General features: G+C 43.9%; 1 long non-coding RNA gene across 1 annotated transcript in view; it reads left to right on the top strand.

Moving 5' to 3' along the window:
• Positions 1-6,077: 6,077 nt before the first annotated feature.
• LOC139030652 (uncharacterized) overlaps positions 6,078-17,714 on the top strand; it is a 28,724-nt gene continuing 17,087 nt past the window's right edge. Inside the window, exons 1-2 of the long non-coding RNA XR_011483073.1 lie at positions 6,078-6,427; positions 12,193-12,340. This is a non-coding gene — a long non-coding RNA (uncharacterized lncRNA). The remainder of the gene's footprint in view (positions 6,428-12,192; positions 12,341-17,714) is intronic.

The following is a 17,714-nucleotide window of genomic DNA, read 5'->3' as shown; positions in this document are numbered from 1 at the left end:
TTCTCCAATCTTTGAAGTAACATGAGTTACTCCAGCCTGGCCTCAGTGAATATTAGCTGTTAGGCTGCCTGCAACTTGCTACTAAATAATGATACAGAAACACCAAAGTGAAAATGAGTCGGGAGAGAGGAAAAGAAATGCTTAGGAGCAAAGACTACCATTGAGTGTCTGACCGAAGAGAGACTGGTTGGGGAGCCTTTCAACAAGCTCAGGCTCCTCTCTCCAGCCAGGGTGGAGTCTCTGGGCTGGAACCAACAAGAAGGAAGGGGAAGCCCGGCCACCTCCTTCCTGTTGCCGCGGCCAGCGGCCCCTGTGGCTTTTCTTTTTTCTTATGCTGCATTAATATTCCTCCTCATCATAACCACCAGTCCTCACTTCAACATTTAAGTTTGCAGAGCTCTTTCATACCTATCTTTATTCCCCTTCGAAAATGATACTCAAAACAGAACCAGGTAGAATCTATTGTTTTCCTATCTCACCAATGGGGAGAACAAGTCTTAGGCTTGCCATCCAATTTCAGTAATATTCAGAATATGCAAATATTGTGGATTCTCTCTCCATGTATGTGTGTATATATATGTATATGTATATGTATAGATGTAGTGTCCTCGGGTGCAGTTTGCAAACAACACATCTACTTGATTTCTCTAGGAGCTGACTTTTCTGCCTGGTCACTGTAAACCTGTTTGATGGATGCCTCCATTGGTCGAGAATCTGAGAAATTTATGAAGTTTAGAGGTGTACCTTGTGTCAAGTGAAAGTGAAAGCATTAATCACTCAGTCTTGTCTGATTCTTTCTGATCCCATGGACTGTAGCCTGCCAGACTCTTCTGTCCATGGGATTTCCCAGGCAAGAATACTGGAATGGGTTGTCATTCCCTTTTACAGGGGATCTGCCTGACCCAGGGATCGAACCTGGGTCTCCTGCATTGCAGGCAGATTCTTTACCTGCTGAGCTACCAGGGAATTCCTGTGTCAAAGTCACAGTCAGATAAAAACAAAGTACTTAACCTCATATCTTAGCCCCTAAAAATATTGATAACAGTAAACTGGATAAATGGATACCTGTTGGCTGCTCCTCAATCAAATTCCCAGAGTACAGACCTCTGTACACACTGACCCTAAATATCACGTGTCTATTTCTGCCCAGGTTTCTTACTTGCAAGTAGTTTTTATTTTAGAAATTTTCTACAATTAAAAACTGCATTGCTCTTCTTTTGTTTTAATAATAATGCGTAATTCATACTGAACATCCCATGTGCCAGGTATTGTCTTAAGAACTTTATTAAATCATTTACTTCTCACAGAAATTCAGTTAGGTAGCCACTATTACTTTTCTCCCTTCACACATACAATTACTGAGGCATAGCTTACCTGCCTCTATTAGGTTTAAACCCAGGTAGTTTGGTTTCAAAACCAACACACTTTACTATGTTAGTCTACCCGGCCGAGGTAGAATTTTAATAACACCAGCAAAGCGAAAAAGTGGGGAAAAAAAAAAGTTTAATTCTAACACTCAGATATAACTACTGTTAACATCTGATGTATATTAATGACTATACATCAGGCAGGTGGTAAGGTGGAAGGGAAGCATATATCAGAATTATTTGGGGAGTTTTTTTAAAAACACAAATGCTTAAAGTTGTCTCCCCAGGGAGGAAGGGCAAGCATGAGGATTTGGTGGAAAAAATTAGGTTTTACTAAAATAAACAGCCTCCCCCTTTCCCTTCTATGTCCCAAATACCATCCTCTATCTCAGTTGAAAGCCACTGGTGTTTCTTTCCAATCTTTTTTCTCTGCACAGCTACATTTGTATATGCAAGAGTACACACTTCTAAAGGACAAGTCAAAAACAAATGGTTGTAAAAAAAAAAAATACCTGGGCAAGCAAGAGATGCTGGCTCATAGTAAGATAACATTCCTAATTGGCCTGGATTCTTACTGTACCTCCAGGGCACATCAGTGAGACAGAGTTTCCAGGTTGGAACACGGTAGGCTTTTCGGCATTAATCGCTCTTCCTGTGAATTTGTTGTTTTGTGATTTGGCAGGTGGAAGCAGCCAAGTTATTTTTCTGCCCAGGTTCTCCCAGGGGCCTAGTACCCTGGGCTGATTTGTGCTTCACCGTTTTCCAGACGCAGCTCCGTGCCAGGGCCCTGGATGGCCGCCTGGGCGCAGAGCATTCCCCGTGCAGGCGAGCCCGAGAGCCTGGGGAGAAGAGGCAGGGCGAAGCCAGCAGAACATCTGTGTGTTTAGGAAGGAGTGAGAACCTGAGCCACTAGGGAGAGCCGGAAGGCGCTGCTCCCTGTCTCAGCTCCGGGACCGCCCACCGTCACCCCTGTAACCCTACGCCCTGGTGTCAATTTACTCTCCCGTCCCCTTAGTGGACTGGGTGCTCCTTCCAGGCAGGAGGCAGGTCTGGTTATTTTGTCTTTCTTCCTCTTTCTATCCTGACTGCCTGGAATGGCACCTGGAACAGAGTAGGAGCAGCAACTCCTTGTAGGAATGAATTATAGGCCTGGCCACAGGCAACATCTGGGGCTGCTCTGAGCCACAAAGGCAGCTTAACAAGACAGTTTCCCATCCAATCCTCACAACAACTCCATAAGGGAGAGTCTACAGCCTATTAACTAGGCAGAGAGAATTTGAGTAACTTGCCCAAAGTCACACAGATACGTGGTTGGCTGCAATGAACCCCAGGAAGCTGAGCTCCAGAATTCGTGTTCTCTCTCTCTCTCTTTTAATTTATTTATTTGGCTGTGCCACGTCTTATTTGCCACACGTGGGATTTTTAGCTGCGGCACATTGGATCTAGTTCCCTGACCAGGGATCGAACCCAGACCCCTTGCATTGGGAGCATGGAGTCTTAGCCACTGGACCACCAGGGACGTCCCCTGAGTTCAGGTTCTCAATCCCTACCCTGTGCTGCTTCTCCCATTCTTCCGCCTCCCTCAGTTCATTGGCCAGTTGTGAACTCTGCGTGCGTGCTCAGGCGTGTCTGACTCTTTGCGACCCCATGGACTGTGGCCTGCCAGTTTCCTCTGTCCATGGGATTTCTCCAGGCAAGAATCCTGGAGTGGGTTGCCATTTCCTTCTCCAGGGGATCTTCCTGACCCAGGGACAGAAGCCACGTCTTCTGTGTCTCCTATATTGGTAGCTGGACTCTTTACCACTGAGCCACCTGGGAAGCCCAGAGTGATCACCTAGTCTCACTGTAGCCCATCACGCTCCTGACCAAGAACCTTCAAGGCCAGCCTCCCCAGGGTGGGGTCCAGGGTGGGGTACAGGCTATTTCCTGTTGTCCCTAGTCACCTCAGCATGTCAGAGGCAGTGGGAATTTGACCCCACTTCTACTTGCTTGCCACGTAACCTTGGACATGTCACTTGACCTCTCCCCATCTTATGCTCCTCAACACACAGCGAGGGCAGTTTACAGCACCAACTTCATGCTGTGCTCATGAGGGCTTAAGAATCATCTGCTGTGGGAACTGCTTGGCCCCTGGGTTTGCAAACTTTTTCTGCAAAGGGCCAGATGGTAAATGTTTTCAGGTTTGTGGCCATACGGTCTCTGTCACAACTAGTCAACTCCACCACTGTTGTGCAAAAGCAGCCAGACAATAGGAAAAAGAGTGTGGCTGGGTGCCAGTCAAACCTTACTTATGGCCTCCAAAATTTGAATTTCAAATAATTTTTGTGTGTGTCATGAAACATCCCTCTTAAATCCCCCACCCCCTACAACCATTTTTTAAAAATGTGAAAACCTTTCTTAGCTCAGGGAGATGACAAAAACAGGTGTTGGTCTAGATGTGGTTGCTAACTCCTTTGGAACATTGGTACAGAGGATGTGCTTAATAAGTCCAAGAGAAACACTCTGAAATAGGAGCAGAAAGGAGGAGTTTGTTAAGTGCTGAGGCCTTTGACTTGGTGTGGATGGAAGAGATAGGCCAAATGTCAGAGACTGAATCAAGGAATCAACATCTGCTAAGTGGCCAGTCTGGCCAGGTACCACTTTCTATGTATCTTCCCATTCTATCTTCACGCTGACACTAACCTTCCATCCTATTTACAGAGATGAGTGAGGCTCAGCGAGGTTGAGTAACATGCCCAGAGTTGCACAGCTTTTAAATACTAGAATGAGGATCTGAAGCTAGTTTTTACAGGATACGATAGACCCTGCTTTCTTTTCTATACCGCTGTGTGCTGCACACAAACTGAGAACATACCATGGGTAAGGTGCCGGGCCAGGTCTGGGAACACAGGGTGTGGAAGATTTCCCTTTGACCAGATGGAACGTATGGCATAGTAGGAGACCAGAGATCCAAATAAGCTATAACGCAGGGTGAAAACGCCGATGAGGCGAACACACGGGAAGGGATCAGAGCTGAAGATTCTGACCCACATTCAGGAAATCAGAGCAGGCTTCCTGAAGGAAGTGATGTCAAAACTGAGGCTGCAGGTCAGCGAGGAAAGACCCAGGGAATAATAACACTGCACTCTAGTTTCTCGCCTGCTCAACCAGGCTGTCAGTGCGCACTCCCTACCCCCGAGAAGCCTGGTTCTGAGATTCATGGCCTTTGAGATTCACGGCCTTTGATGGTCCCTTCCCAACACGGCCCCTGAGTCTTCTGTCCTCAGGTGTTTGCTGCCTCTCATCCTGAAATGCTGTCATGATTTTGCCCCACAGCTCTCCAGAGATAAGACTCAGCCCCTTGTCTATTTTCCTCATTACTTACTTCAGGTATTGCATGAATTGGTGAACCTCACTTAAGATTTTGGTGGAGGGAGGCGGGCATCATGGGGAGGGTCCCGTTTGGACCACAGGGTTTCCGCCCTCTCCGGGCCCCCCACTTCCTCCCTGGAGCTGCAAGCAAAATCCTCTCTTTGTCTTGCTGGGAGCGGCCCACCCACCTCCGGCCCCAAGGATCTCGGTTTTTACTTCTAGCAAAGAATTTTCTCAACAAACACAGCTCTACCTTCCTAAGAGGAATTCTGATGGGTAAAATGCTCTTCTCTTTACACGAACATTGTCTCATCTGATCCTCCAAGCAAACCTCCAACATAGCCATCACTGTCCCCGTTTTACAGACGGGGAAACTGAGTAGCCCGGTGATGGAACTGAGAGCAGAGAAGTACTGTCAGAACCCAACATCTCCATCCTCAGCTGCTCTATCCTGCTTTCCAGGACCCTCTGACTGGATCTGGGGGAAAGGGGTTGGGAGGGAGGACAAGGAAGATGATTAGATATCAGAAACTGGGTCCACAGGAAAACATGGATTTCACCAGCAATGCTAGTTTGCAGTGACTTACATCTTCACAACCTTAGGGCAAATGTTTCTCACTCTGGTGTTTTTTTCTTTTTGGAGAGGGAGAATGGGACCTGATTGGCTAAAGTCACCAACACCCTCAAAAAGACAAGGCTCCTTTATAAGAGGATTAGAATTGCCCTAACAGGTCAGGGTTATTGTGCTCAGTTTGGGGAAACAGCTGTGACCTGGCTGTGGACACCCCAGAATGCTCAGGCCTGGGGCTCATCCCACCAGCTGGACCCGAGGACCCTCCTGAAAGTAGTGCTATTTTCTCCTTATCAGCGCGCAGATGCTAGGGAGACAGGGAGAAGAGGAAACAGGAGATGACAGAGAAAAGGAAGTGGAGGAGGGATGGTTTTGTATGAATACAGGCGTTTTAGGGTTACAGCGAATCCTGATGCTGAGGCCGGAAATGTGAGACCCGTTCACACAGGTGGAGGTTTGGGGCCAGCTCTTCTGAAAGCTTGGTTCCAAGTCTGGAAAATGAAGTTATTATGGAGCCAGTGTCTCAACCCAGGAATCAAGGGCTCGCTTCCAGTGAACAGAAGACTCTGGGGACAGAGTCACTGGCAGCACCCGGGTGCTGGAAGCTTTGAAGCTTGCCCACGTGTGGGTGTGTGAGAGCCGTGTGCCCAGAGGAAAGCCTGACGTGCCGCAGAGAACGGGGAGCCCCGCCTTCAGGAAGTCTTGAGAGAGGAGCAGCAGAAATGTGCTTCCTCTTCCCTCCTCTCTCCAGCCCCGAAGGTCAGCGTGCGCTGACGAGCCCTCCCCCACCCGCCGTGACTGGAGCCTGGCTCCCCTCGCCCTCCGCTGCCCCCGCTGTCCCCCTGTGCTGCATCGGGCCCCTCTTTGTTCTCGTCTGTGTCCTGGCCGGGCTGCCCGGCCTCTGCCCCTCTGCTCTGAAAGAATGGGAGCCGAAGGCGGCGGTCACTGTGGCGCCCCCGCACTGGCCCCAGTAGGTCTGCATCTTTTCGTGGGGGTGGCCGGGGGTGGTACACTGGGTGGCCCAGGAGCTAGGAAATCCTCTTCAGCATCCAGGGCAAACATGCTCAGAACAGCATCCGGTCTGTGGTAACTGCAGGGAGCTGTTAGCTGTCATCCTTGCCCCCAGCCCAGCTCTGAGGTATGTGAGAGTGAGTGGGCAACTGAATGAGGTGGGGATGGAGGGGACCTTGAAGGTGAAACGCTCGAGAGGCTGCTTGGGGCAAGTGCGTGTACAAAGGCCCAGCAGTAGGAATTAGCAAGGTGTCTTGATAGAAATGTGAGTGGACCAGAGGATGAGAGTGGACTGGTTACTGTAGTGGGATCAGGTTACAAACCCTCAGATTGCTTAGGGCTCTTGATTGCCAGCCCAGGCTATTTGAATTTTATCCTGTAGGCAATGGGGAGTTGGCTGATTTGGCTTGTTTTGCTGTCACAGATTTAGACTTGGTAGTTAACTGAACTCTCACAAAGTTCAAAAGCACAAGGTTCAGTTTGGTACAAACTTGAGCTCTTGCTTTGTATTTGAGTTCTGTGTTTTCTCCTCCCCCTCCCTCTCTCCCCTCCCTCCCTCTCTCTCCCTCTTCCTCTCTCCCTGCCCATCTCACCTCTCTCTCTCACTTTCTCTCCTTGCATTTCCCCAATTCAAAAATTTTATGCATTATATCTTTTGTGTAGTTGGTAACTAATTACCATCTCCTGGGAATCTTCATATCAACGGGTGAAAAGTGGAAATGTCACACATTCTTTTTTTTTTTTTTTCTTTATTCAGCAGGATTAACCAGCTAGTTGTACATTCTGCACAGAAGGGAGAGCATCTCACTTCTCACCTCTGAGGTTGTCTGATCCTGTCTTGTTGCACCAGAGACTTAATTTATGCTATTAGGGCTATCATATGCAACTCTCATTTGAGTTACCAGGGGGTCTCACTCTCCCCAGTCCTAATAGACAAATGGTTTTCAACCAGGGACCATTTTGACCTTCAGGAGACATTTGACAATGTATGGAGACATTTTTAATTTTCACAGCCTGGGTGGTTGTATGGGGTGACATGCCACTGACATTTAGTGGGAGGGAGCCAAAGTTGTTCCTAAGCATTCTACCATGCACAGGATAGCACCCACTATTCTTTGGATAACAGAATTATCCAGCCCAAATATCAATGGTGCTGAGGTTGAGAGATCCTGAATTAGACTGGAACCTCTGACCGAGAAAGGAGAGTGAAATAAACTGAGAGTCTGTGTGGACAGGATCGGGATGGGGAATGATCTCAGGAAAAGATCCACCAGAAGCAACTGTGCTGAGAAGGACTTGGCTTCAAAACAAAACCAGAAGTTTAAAAATAATGCTTTTTATGAGCCAGTGCAATTTGCCTATTCTTAATTAGCTCTGTGGAGATACTAAAATGCATTTATTGGTTCTAAAGGGCTCCCAGCAAGAGTAGCTACAGTTGTGTTGGGCTTTGCAATGTTGCCAGTAACAGCCTTTGAAGCCCCTCATAGCTTTGACTTTAAGGAAATATACATAATAGTTTTAGAAGGGAGCAGGCACTGCACATCTGTTTTGATGGGAGAAATAAAGCATCGAAAGTATTTTTCTAGCCCAAGTGGTAAGACACTGACCCTGATCCTCTTAGAAAGAAACAAGTTATTAACTCCGTGTGGAGGATTTGGGACTCTGATCCTGGTGGGTCCCTGAATCAATAATCTTGCTCACAGATCTGAGGTCCAGGACCTCTGTGCAGTAAGCTCCGTGTGACTGGCTCAGTCCTCAGTCTGGACCCTCGCCCTTGTCCTCACTCATTGCCATGTGCTGTCATCCACTCCCGAGGCTTTCATCCTCTCTGGGGTTCTTCACACTAAAGAGCAATCCCACTGCATCTCCCCAGTCCTTTGACTCTCCTGATTTCCCTGGAGGACCATTTCATATCTTCCTTCTGCTCGAATTTCCAACACCCGCTTCCCCATCACTTGGCACTGATGACCTGACTCCCTGTTTCCCTGAGGAAACAAGTAATCAGAAGCCACTCCCACGTACCTCATCACAGGAACCCACCTCTGTCCTTTTGCCCTTCTTTTCTTCCATTTCTATGGTCCAACTTTAGATTCTGCCCTCTCTACTGCCAGACAGACCTCACTGCTTCTTTCTCCTGGATTCGTGCTCCCCCCATGCCCTCAACCGGATTATTACTGTCAAACTTACTTACAATATATTCTATTTTTTTAAAATATCTTCCTTGACCTTGCACCTTGCTTCAGCTGTGGCCCCAGCCTCCAGTTACCGTAACAGCAAGAGAAAACTGCCACCTTATCCCCTCCTCTCCTTCTCTGTCCTGAACGCTTTTTTTTTTTACATTCTCACTCATCCAATCACCGGCAAATTCTACTCTTGTCAAGGCCACTGTGACCTTCACCAGGCCAAATTCAATGGTTAATTTTTTCAGTCCTTATTGAGACATTCATCAGCGTCCATCCCAAGGCACACTCTCCCTCTTGGGTCTCCCGTGACAGCCCAGGAGGGCACGGTGGTTTCCTTAACGGTGAAATGTCTTCAATGCAGGGAACGCTTGGAGATGATGAGGTCAATCACGTCTGTAGCAGGAAGCTTTTCTATGTGAAGTTTGGAAATAACCTTGCATTTGATATTTTAAGTGTGCATAACGTTTAGACAAATTTGGTATATTGGAGGACCATTTGCTACATGAAAGGACTTTTGTAAAGAGTAATCTTTTTGTAAAGAGTAATCAATTATAGAACATGTAAAAGAATTTTGAGCCTGTTATACTACATTTATAAGTGTAATTTTATTAGTTTAACAAGAATGCCTGAAGTAGTCAGGATTCTTTTCTTTTTTTTCAGTCGATTAATTCAGAGCTAGCTAATTAACCCAGGGTAAGGGTCAGAGCCTGGGTCTGAAGCCAGACTGTAATGTTCACAAAGTAACTCAGGTACTGTTAGCTACATGAGTGTTTGAGAATCTCTCTCTGTACCTCAGTTTCCCTACATTTGAAACAGAGGTGATAGTACTTTAAGATATCTGGTTGAATTGTTGTGAGAATTAAATGAGTTAACAATGTAAATTGTTTAGAAAGGTTTTTGAGCCTAGTTAGGGCTGTTAGTGTTAGCTGTCCTTGAAAAGCAAATCACATATATTAAATTAATAGATGCAGTTAAACACCTTTAAAGTTGTTTAATTAACAAAGTCTAAGTGGAACTAACCCCTTAATAAAGCCTCCCATAAAGTAAGTTAAGATTTTGCCTGATAAATAGCACAATAAGCTTTGCAAAAGGGGGCTTGAAAGCTTAAAGGAAGGTGGTGGTGGTTTAGTTACTAAGTTGTGTCTGACTCTTGCGACCCCATGGATTATAGCCTGCCAGCCTCCTCTGTCCATGGGATTCTCCTGGAGTGGGTTGCCATTTCCTTCTCCAGGGGATCTTCCCAACCCAGGAATCGAACCCAAGTCTCCTGAATTGCAGGCAGATTCTTTACCAACTGAGCTACAAGGGAGTCAGTCAGTTCAGTTCAGTCGCTCAGTCGTGTCCCACTCTTTGCGACCCCATGAATTGCAGCACGCCAAGCCTCCCCGTCCATCACCAACTCCCGGAGTCTACCCAAACCCATGCCCATCGAGTCGGTGATGTCATCCAACCATCGCATCCTCTGTCGTCCCCTTCTCCTCCTGCCCCCAATCCCTCCCAGCATCAGGGCCTTTTCCAATGAGTCAACTCTTCTCATCAGGTGGCCAAAGTACTGGAGTTTCAGCTTCAGCATCAGTCCTTCCAATGAACACCCAGGACTGATCTCCTTTAGGATGGACTGGTTGGATCTCCTTGCAGTCCAAGGGACTCTCAAGAGTCTTCTCCAACACCATAGTTCAAAAGCATCAATTCTTTGGCACTCAGCTTTCTTCACAGTCCAACTCTCACATCCATACATGACCAATGGAAAAACCATAGCCTTGACCAGACGGACCTTACTACAAGGGAAGCCCCACTTAAAGGAAGGAGTTGAATTCTAATTTGTTACTCCAATAAATCAAATATGGCTGACTGAGAAAAAAACTGTGGTCCCAAAATAGTCTTTTTCTGTACAACAGAGTCATCCTCTGGGATTAGCTAACTTTGTAAATTCACAAAGGCAAAACTAATCTCCAAGGAGCCTTGGCACCTTCCCGTTGCCTCTGGACTTCTGAGGGGCCTGTGGTGTGAGAGAGGGTCTTATTCAGTGGGCCAGCCCGGAGCCAGCCCCACCCCACCCACCCTAAGCCTTAGCAAGTCCACTTAGATCAGTGCATGAGCAGGGGTTTCTGCCTCAGATTTCAGGGTGTGAGACTTTGGCCTCCAATGAAGTCCTAAAATACCTTTGTTCTATTTGGATGATGCCTCATCTTCTTAATCTTAAATTTTTAGAGGCTCCTGAGAAGCATTATCGCAAAGGTAATATATCTTTTAACCAAAATCACGATATTGAACTCCACACAGCACGGAAGAGGAAAGTCAGTGTGTGAATTCCAATAATGAGGCTCTGTTATAGACTCAAGGGCTGGAGCTGGACAGGGCTCTCTCCTACCACACAGTGGTTGTTGCAAACCAAAAAACTGCTCACTTCTTGCAGCGGCGAGAACCTGGCATCAGATGAAATCACAGTCCCTGAGCCGCACTTGCCAGCGTCTGGTGCATAGAAAGGGTGACTCGACCATGTAATTTGCTTTGAGGCTGAATTCTCATCAATTCCTAAATTTTTCATTTTCTAGGAAGAGGGATCTGCAAACTTTGAGGGTAAAAGGATGGAGAATAAACATTTTAGACTTTGCAAGTCTAATGACCTCTTGTCACTGCTGCTCAGCTCTGCCAATGTGTCCCAAAAGTTGCCACATGTAAATAAATGGGCATGACCTGGTTCCAATAAAACTTTATTTTAAAAAAACAGGTGGTGGGTCAGATCTGGCCTGTTTTAGAGCAGTGCTTCTCAAACCCTTTCCACTATGACTGTTGGGTTTTTGTTCAACAGATTATTGTTCCTTACCTCCTTGATCCTGGACTCTGTCGTGTGACAACTTCAGTCACTAGGATTGTGCCTTCCACTGTGCATCGCCTTTCACCCAGGGAATGTTAGGGCATGAGGCGAGCAGAGGATTGAACTGTGCTTATGGGATGAGGCTTGCTCTTTTGTGCTTTTAACATTATGATGAGAAGAGCTACTCCCAGGCAACTGCTGCCCCTTTAACCTGGACCCCAGTGACCATGGTGGGACAGCTCTGGGTCCATCAGTGAGGGGCCAAGCTTGGTAGGACCTGCAGTTTGAAGCAAAGCTGCCCAGCCTAGATTAGCCAATCCTCAAGTGACCCACAGGTGAGTGAGCATGTACTTTATGTATATAAGCTCATGTAACACACTAACTCTAAGAAGTATGTAGGTATTATTATTCAGGTAAGGAGACTGAGGCATGGACATGTTCAGTAATTTGCCCAAGGCCGCAGAGCTAGTACATGGTCACGTGGTAGAGGTTCGCAGTCGACAGACCTGGCTCCAGAGTTCATGGTTAACTACACTTAGATATTTTCTATTCCAATATAATGCATTACATTTTTTTAAAAATTACATTTAAAGAAAATTTATGGTTGTAGCCCACTACATGGACTTCATGACTTATGATTTTTAACCTCCAAGGAATTATTCTGTGACAAGAACCAAAAGCCAAATTATCACTGGAGCATCTTAAAAAAACAAGATTCCCATAGTTGGACTATGTCCCTAGAGCCTGTCATTGCTGTGTTCCTTGCTGACCCCCAGGAAAAGTGCTGTGAACATGCTCGTGTCTGCCTTGGTGTTGAGGAGCTCAGCAGATAGAATAACTTGGGCCAGACATCCTCTCCCCCTCACTCACCCACTTCCCTCCAACTCCCAGGTGCTGCAAAATCAACAGGAATTGGCAACTTCCTGACGAGAAAGAATGTCACCAGCATTTCAGGGAAAGCAAATGACTGCCTCCTCGTGCTCTCGGAGGCTCTTGGAGCTTTGGTCTCATGAAGAAGAGCTTGAGTCTAAACAGGAAGGTAAAGTATGATTCAAGGACAGGAGTTTCTGAGGGGTCCAGACCACTGTGTCAGGGCAGGGCAAACCTCCGACAATTTTAGAATTTGATTGAAATGGAGGGTAGAATTGTAACATTATAGATATGAGATGGAAATGAAAGTAGTTGTACCCTTAGATCCGTTGCGGAGAGAATGCATAATACCAACCTTGGGTAATAGAACAGCTGCTTGATTTTTTTTTTTTTTTACATAATAGAAAAAAAGCCATTTTATTGAGAAATAACAGACATACCTCACTGAATAAGTTGAAGGCTATACAGCCTGACGGTTTGAGTTACATATATTGTAAAATGACCACCGTAATAAGTTTAGTTATCATCTATCATCTCACTTAAATACAATAAAAAAGTTTTCCTTAGGATGAGAACTTTGGGGGTCTGCTCTTTTAACAATTGTCCTATGTCATATACAGCAATGTAAAGTATTGTCATCATGTTGTACATGCCATCCCTAATACTTATTTATTTTATAACTGGAAGTTCACAACTTTTGGCTCCCTTCATTCAATTTTCCCTTCCTGGACCCCATGCCTCTGGTAACCACAAGTCTGACCTCTTTTTTCCTATGAATTTGATGGAGTTTTGTTTGTTTGTTTATATTAGATTCCACATATAAGTGAGATCATACAGTATTTGTGTTTCTCTGCTTGACGTATTCACTTAGCAGCATGCCTTCAAGGTCCATCCATGAGAAAAATATTTGTATAATATATAATTAACAAGTCACATGAAAAGGAAATAGAAGTACAATGTTCAGATATTTAGGAGCCTCAACTCAAAACTAATATTAGAGTATTGATTTAGGGGGAAAAGAAAGCTAAATGAAGGCAATTGGAAGTATATAGAAAAGGTGATTTATAGAATAACCTTTAAAAATTTCTGATATGATTTGAATATTTTATGTAAGAGTAACAAATGAAACTCTGCCCCACTGCATATTACCTCACAGGAGTGGTTTACAGAGCGTCTTTAAGGCAGTGAATTAAAATCTTGCTATTGTCAAGGAACGGACAAAAACTTCCATGATGTATGTGATTCTTTTTCTGTTTTTTTACTTGTCAAAAGAAAAACCCAGAAAGATAAGGCAGGTTTGTGTAAGCGAGGTATTCAGAAAGAGTGGCCAGTTTTGTTTTATGGTCTTATGAAAGAAAATGTGTACATACATGTGTGCGCACGTGCATGTGTGTGAACATGTGTGTGCGTGCACGTGTGTATGTGTGAACATGTGTGTACACGTGTGTGCATGCATGTGCACATATATATCTTGAACTAACCATGGGACTGCCTTTATATTGCAAATTATATCATTTTTTTTCTTAAAAAGATTTTAAAATGCAAAATAGCACATAATAATTTTTGGCGTTAACCACACCTAGAGTCTATAATTAACGGTAGTGAATTTCAGGGTCTCGTGCCGCCCTATATTCTTAGCTGCCTTTTCATTCTCCCTCGTAGCACCCTCTGGACTGTGTTTCAGTTTTACACCAATTGTGTAAACTACACTAGAGGAGGGGCTGGTCTGCTGGTGGAGATCCTTCAGTTCCAACTCTGACCAAGTTTTGCTTCTTTGTTGTTCCTTGGACAATCTTTGTTTGTACCAGGATCTAACTTTATAAATTAAAAATTGTAGCTGCTTTTAAAAAATCCCATAAGACTCAAAAGAGAACAAGTAAAGCACTCTAATTGCCAATCAACCAATCATCAACCCATTTTTACTAAATAATCATAAGTCTTCCATGAACTATGGAAGATTTCTATCTGGGGTATCCACAGTGGAGATTCCTATATGGGATTTAGGAAACATGAGATACCCATCTTCTTTTCTAGTTTTGGACATTTTTATTTTGAACTCATTTTAGACATATAAAAGTTGCAAAAATACTCTGAACTCCTCTATGCTCTTCTTTCAAAAACCCTGATTATTAACAATTAGCTAATTGTTTTTTGTCATTCTATCATTGTGTGTGTGTATTATTTTTCCTGAGCCGTTGGAGTGTAAGTTCAGACATGATGCCCCTTCACTCCTATATACTTCAATGTGTGCTTCCCAAGAATGTGGGAAATTCTCTCACAGTGTGACTACATTAGGAAATTGACACAATATTGATTAGATTGACACAATATTAGCTTTTAATTTATAGTCCTTATTTGACTTTCACTAATAGTTTCAATAATTTCCTTTGTTGCAAAAACAATTTCCATTTTTGGTCCAGGATCCAGTCAAGGGCCACAGTTTGCATTCTCATCTTCTCTGTAAGAGTTCTTCAGAATCTGTTTCACGATCTTGACATTTTTTAGAAATACTCACTGGTTACTTTGTAAAATGTTCCTTAGTTTTGGTTCCTTTGAGGCTCCTCCTAGAAGGGTACTTTTGGCAGGAGTACCGCAGAACTGATACTGTTTCTTTTCAGTATCATGAGAGGCATCATGTCCTTTGTTCCATTCCTGGTGAAATTAACTTTGATCATTAGGACGGTGTCTGCCAGCTTCCTCTACTGAAAAATAACTGATTTTCCCTTTGTAATTAATAAGTAATTTGTAGCAGGTACTTCCTCATCAAATTTATACTAATTTTAGAATCCAATTGATAATGCTTTCTGAATCTAGTATGACATTGACCAAAGGATGACTCCCCCAACCCCTGCAGGTTGATTGAGGTTTGATTGACAACCAGAAGTTGTATATATTGTATAAAGTTGTATACATTGTATAAAGTTGTACATATTGTATAAAGCGTACAACTGGCCATTTTGATATACACATACATTGTGAAATGATTACCACAGTTAGGCTAATTAACATCTGTCACCTCACATAGTTACCTTTCTCTTTTTGAGTGTGTGGTGAGAGCGTTTGAGATCTACTCTCTCAGCAAATTTTAAGTATATGATACATCATTATGAACTATAATCACCATGCTGTACGTTAGGTCTCCAGAACTTATTCACTCATCTTTAACTGAAAATTATACCTTTTGATCAACATCTTTCCATCCCATTCCCACCCTGCTGCCCAGCCCCTGATAACCATCATTCTATTCTCTGTTCTGTGAGTGCAGCATTTTTTATTTTTTATGACTCCTTAGTTAAGTGAGATCATGTGGTACTTGTCTTTCCGTGACTGATATATCTCACTTAGAATAATGTCCTCCAGGGTCATTCATGCTGTTTAAGTTAACAGGTTTCCTTCTTTTTCAAAGCTGAATAATATTCCATTTATATTTTGTATATTAACCCTTTATTGAGTATGTGGTGTGGAAATATTTTCTGCCATTCCATAGATTGCCTTTTTGTTTTGCTGACTGATTCCTTTCCTGTACAGAAAATGTGTAGTTTGATTTAGTTCCACTTGTTTATTTGGGCTTATGTTGCCTATGCTTTTGGTGTCAATCTGAAGAACTATTGCATAGAATAATGTGTAGGAATAGCTCCTCGGTTCTGATGTTCACCCAGACTGCCCTGGAACTTACCCACTCACTCCTCACTCTCATCCACAGATCCTCCTCTCAGTCACACACCCTCACCCCCACTGCCAATCACACAGCAGTTACACGAATCCTTTGTTTCTAAATTATTCTATTACCTACTCCTGGACTACCTTGATTTGGAAATCTATCCACTTAAAGTATTTAAAGAACTCTATTTAAAAAATTAGATATGTTCAGGCAATGTTAAGTACTAAGAATGAAATGAAATAAGGATGGAAGTGTTGAATGGGGTGGGACTGCTTAGTCACTGTGATCAGGATTAGCCTTTTCAGATGAGACCTGCAGCAGGAGAAGGAACCAGCCAGTGAAAACCAGGGAAAGAGGGTCCACGCCAAGGAAACCAATGCCTCAAAGGCCTTGAGGTAAGAGTCTGATTGTCTGAGGAAGCAGAAGAATGTGGCTAAGGACGTTAAGACAATTTAGGGGAGAAAGAAACGATGTCTTTTCGACACATGGAGCTAGAGAACTGGATAGCCACATGTAAAAGAATGAAACTGGACCCCACTTATACTATATTTAAAAATTAGCTCAAGTCATAGCCCTGAGTGTAACAACCAAACTATAAAACTCTTTGAGGAAAATATAGGAATTTATCTCCATGACATTAAATTATGCAAAGCTTCTTTAGATATGACGCCAAAAACATATGCAGCGAAAGAAAAAATAGATAAATTACAGTTCATAAAAAATTTCAAACTTCTGTACTTCAATGGACAAACAGTGGAAAAAACTGAAATGCCTATCAATTGATGAATGGTTAAAGAAAATGTCTGTATCCAAAATACCATAACATTATATTAGTAGAATACTATTCATCTGTAAAAAGGAACAAAGTGTTGATATAATCTACAGCATAAATGAGCCTTGAAAACATTGTGTTTAGTGAGTGAAGCCACATAATGACCAGATGCTGTAGGATTTCATTTATATGAAAAGTCCAGAATATGAAATCTATAAAGATAGAAACTAGATTAGTGGTTGCTTAGGGCTGCAGGCGGGCTTCCCTGGTAGCTCAGCTGGTAAAGAATCTGCCTGCAATGCGGGAGACCTGGGTTTGATCCCTGGGTTGGGAAGATCCCCTGGAGGAGGGCATGGCCACCCACTCCAGTATTCTTGCCTGGAGAAGCCCATGGACAGAGGAGCCTGGTGAGCCACAGTCCATGGGGTCACAAAGACTCGGACACGACTGAGCAAATCAGCACGGCACAGGCTGCAGGGCAGGTGGGGAGTGACTGCAGTGGGCTCAGTTTCTTCACCGAGCGATGAAAACGTTCTCAATCCACTCTGGGGTTGGTTGTATAACTGTGAATATACTAAAAGCTATTGAGTTGCATATTTAGCTTAGGTGAATCGTATGTATGTGAATGATATCTCAGTAAAGCTGCTATATGAAAAGAGAAAGAGAGAGGAGGGAGTAGGGGAAAGGAGATCCAATGAGGCAGATAGAGGGCTACGGCGCTATATAAACATTCACTGCTAATTTTTAAGCTTCAAGAAATCAATGTACAAAAATATACTGAGACAGTAGTTCAGATAGTACCTGAAGCATGTGCATAAATAAAGTGTAGGACAAACTACTAAGGGCCTTGAAGTTAGAAGCACATGTCGTGGACCAGACGTCTTGAATGAGACCAAGGGCAAAACATACAAAAAGATCAAGAGCAGTGTAGAATCACTTGCTAGACATGTTTCTTTAGCATTATCACTGGCCATGAATGAAGAGGAACTAATAATAGAGGTGAATATTTATTCAGTGTTTAGTATGCACCAGGCACCATTCTAAGTACTTTTCCAGTATGAACTCACATAATCCTTACCACATGCTAAAGAGATAGAAACAATTACTAGT

This window comes from Odocoileus virginianus, chromosome 23 (assembly GCF_023699985.2).
Source record: "Odocoileus virginianus isolate 20LAN1187 ecotype Illinois chromosome 23, Ovbor_1.2, whole genome shotgun sequence".
In the NCBI taxonomy this organism is placed as follows: Eukaryota; Metazoa; Chordata; class Mammalia; order Artiodactyla; family Cervidae; genus Odocoileus; species Odocoileus virginianus.
This window is presented reverse-complemented; position numbering and strand designations above follow the sequence as displayed.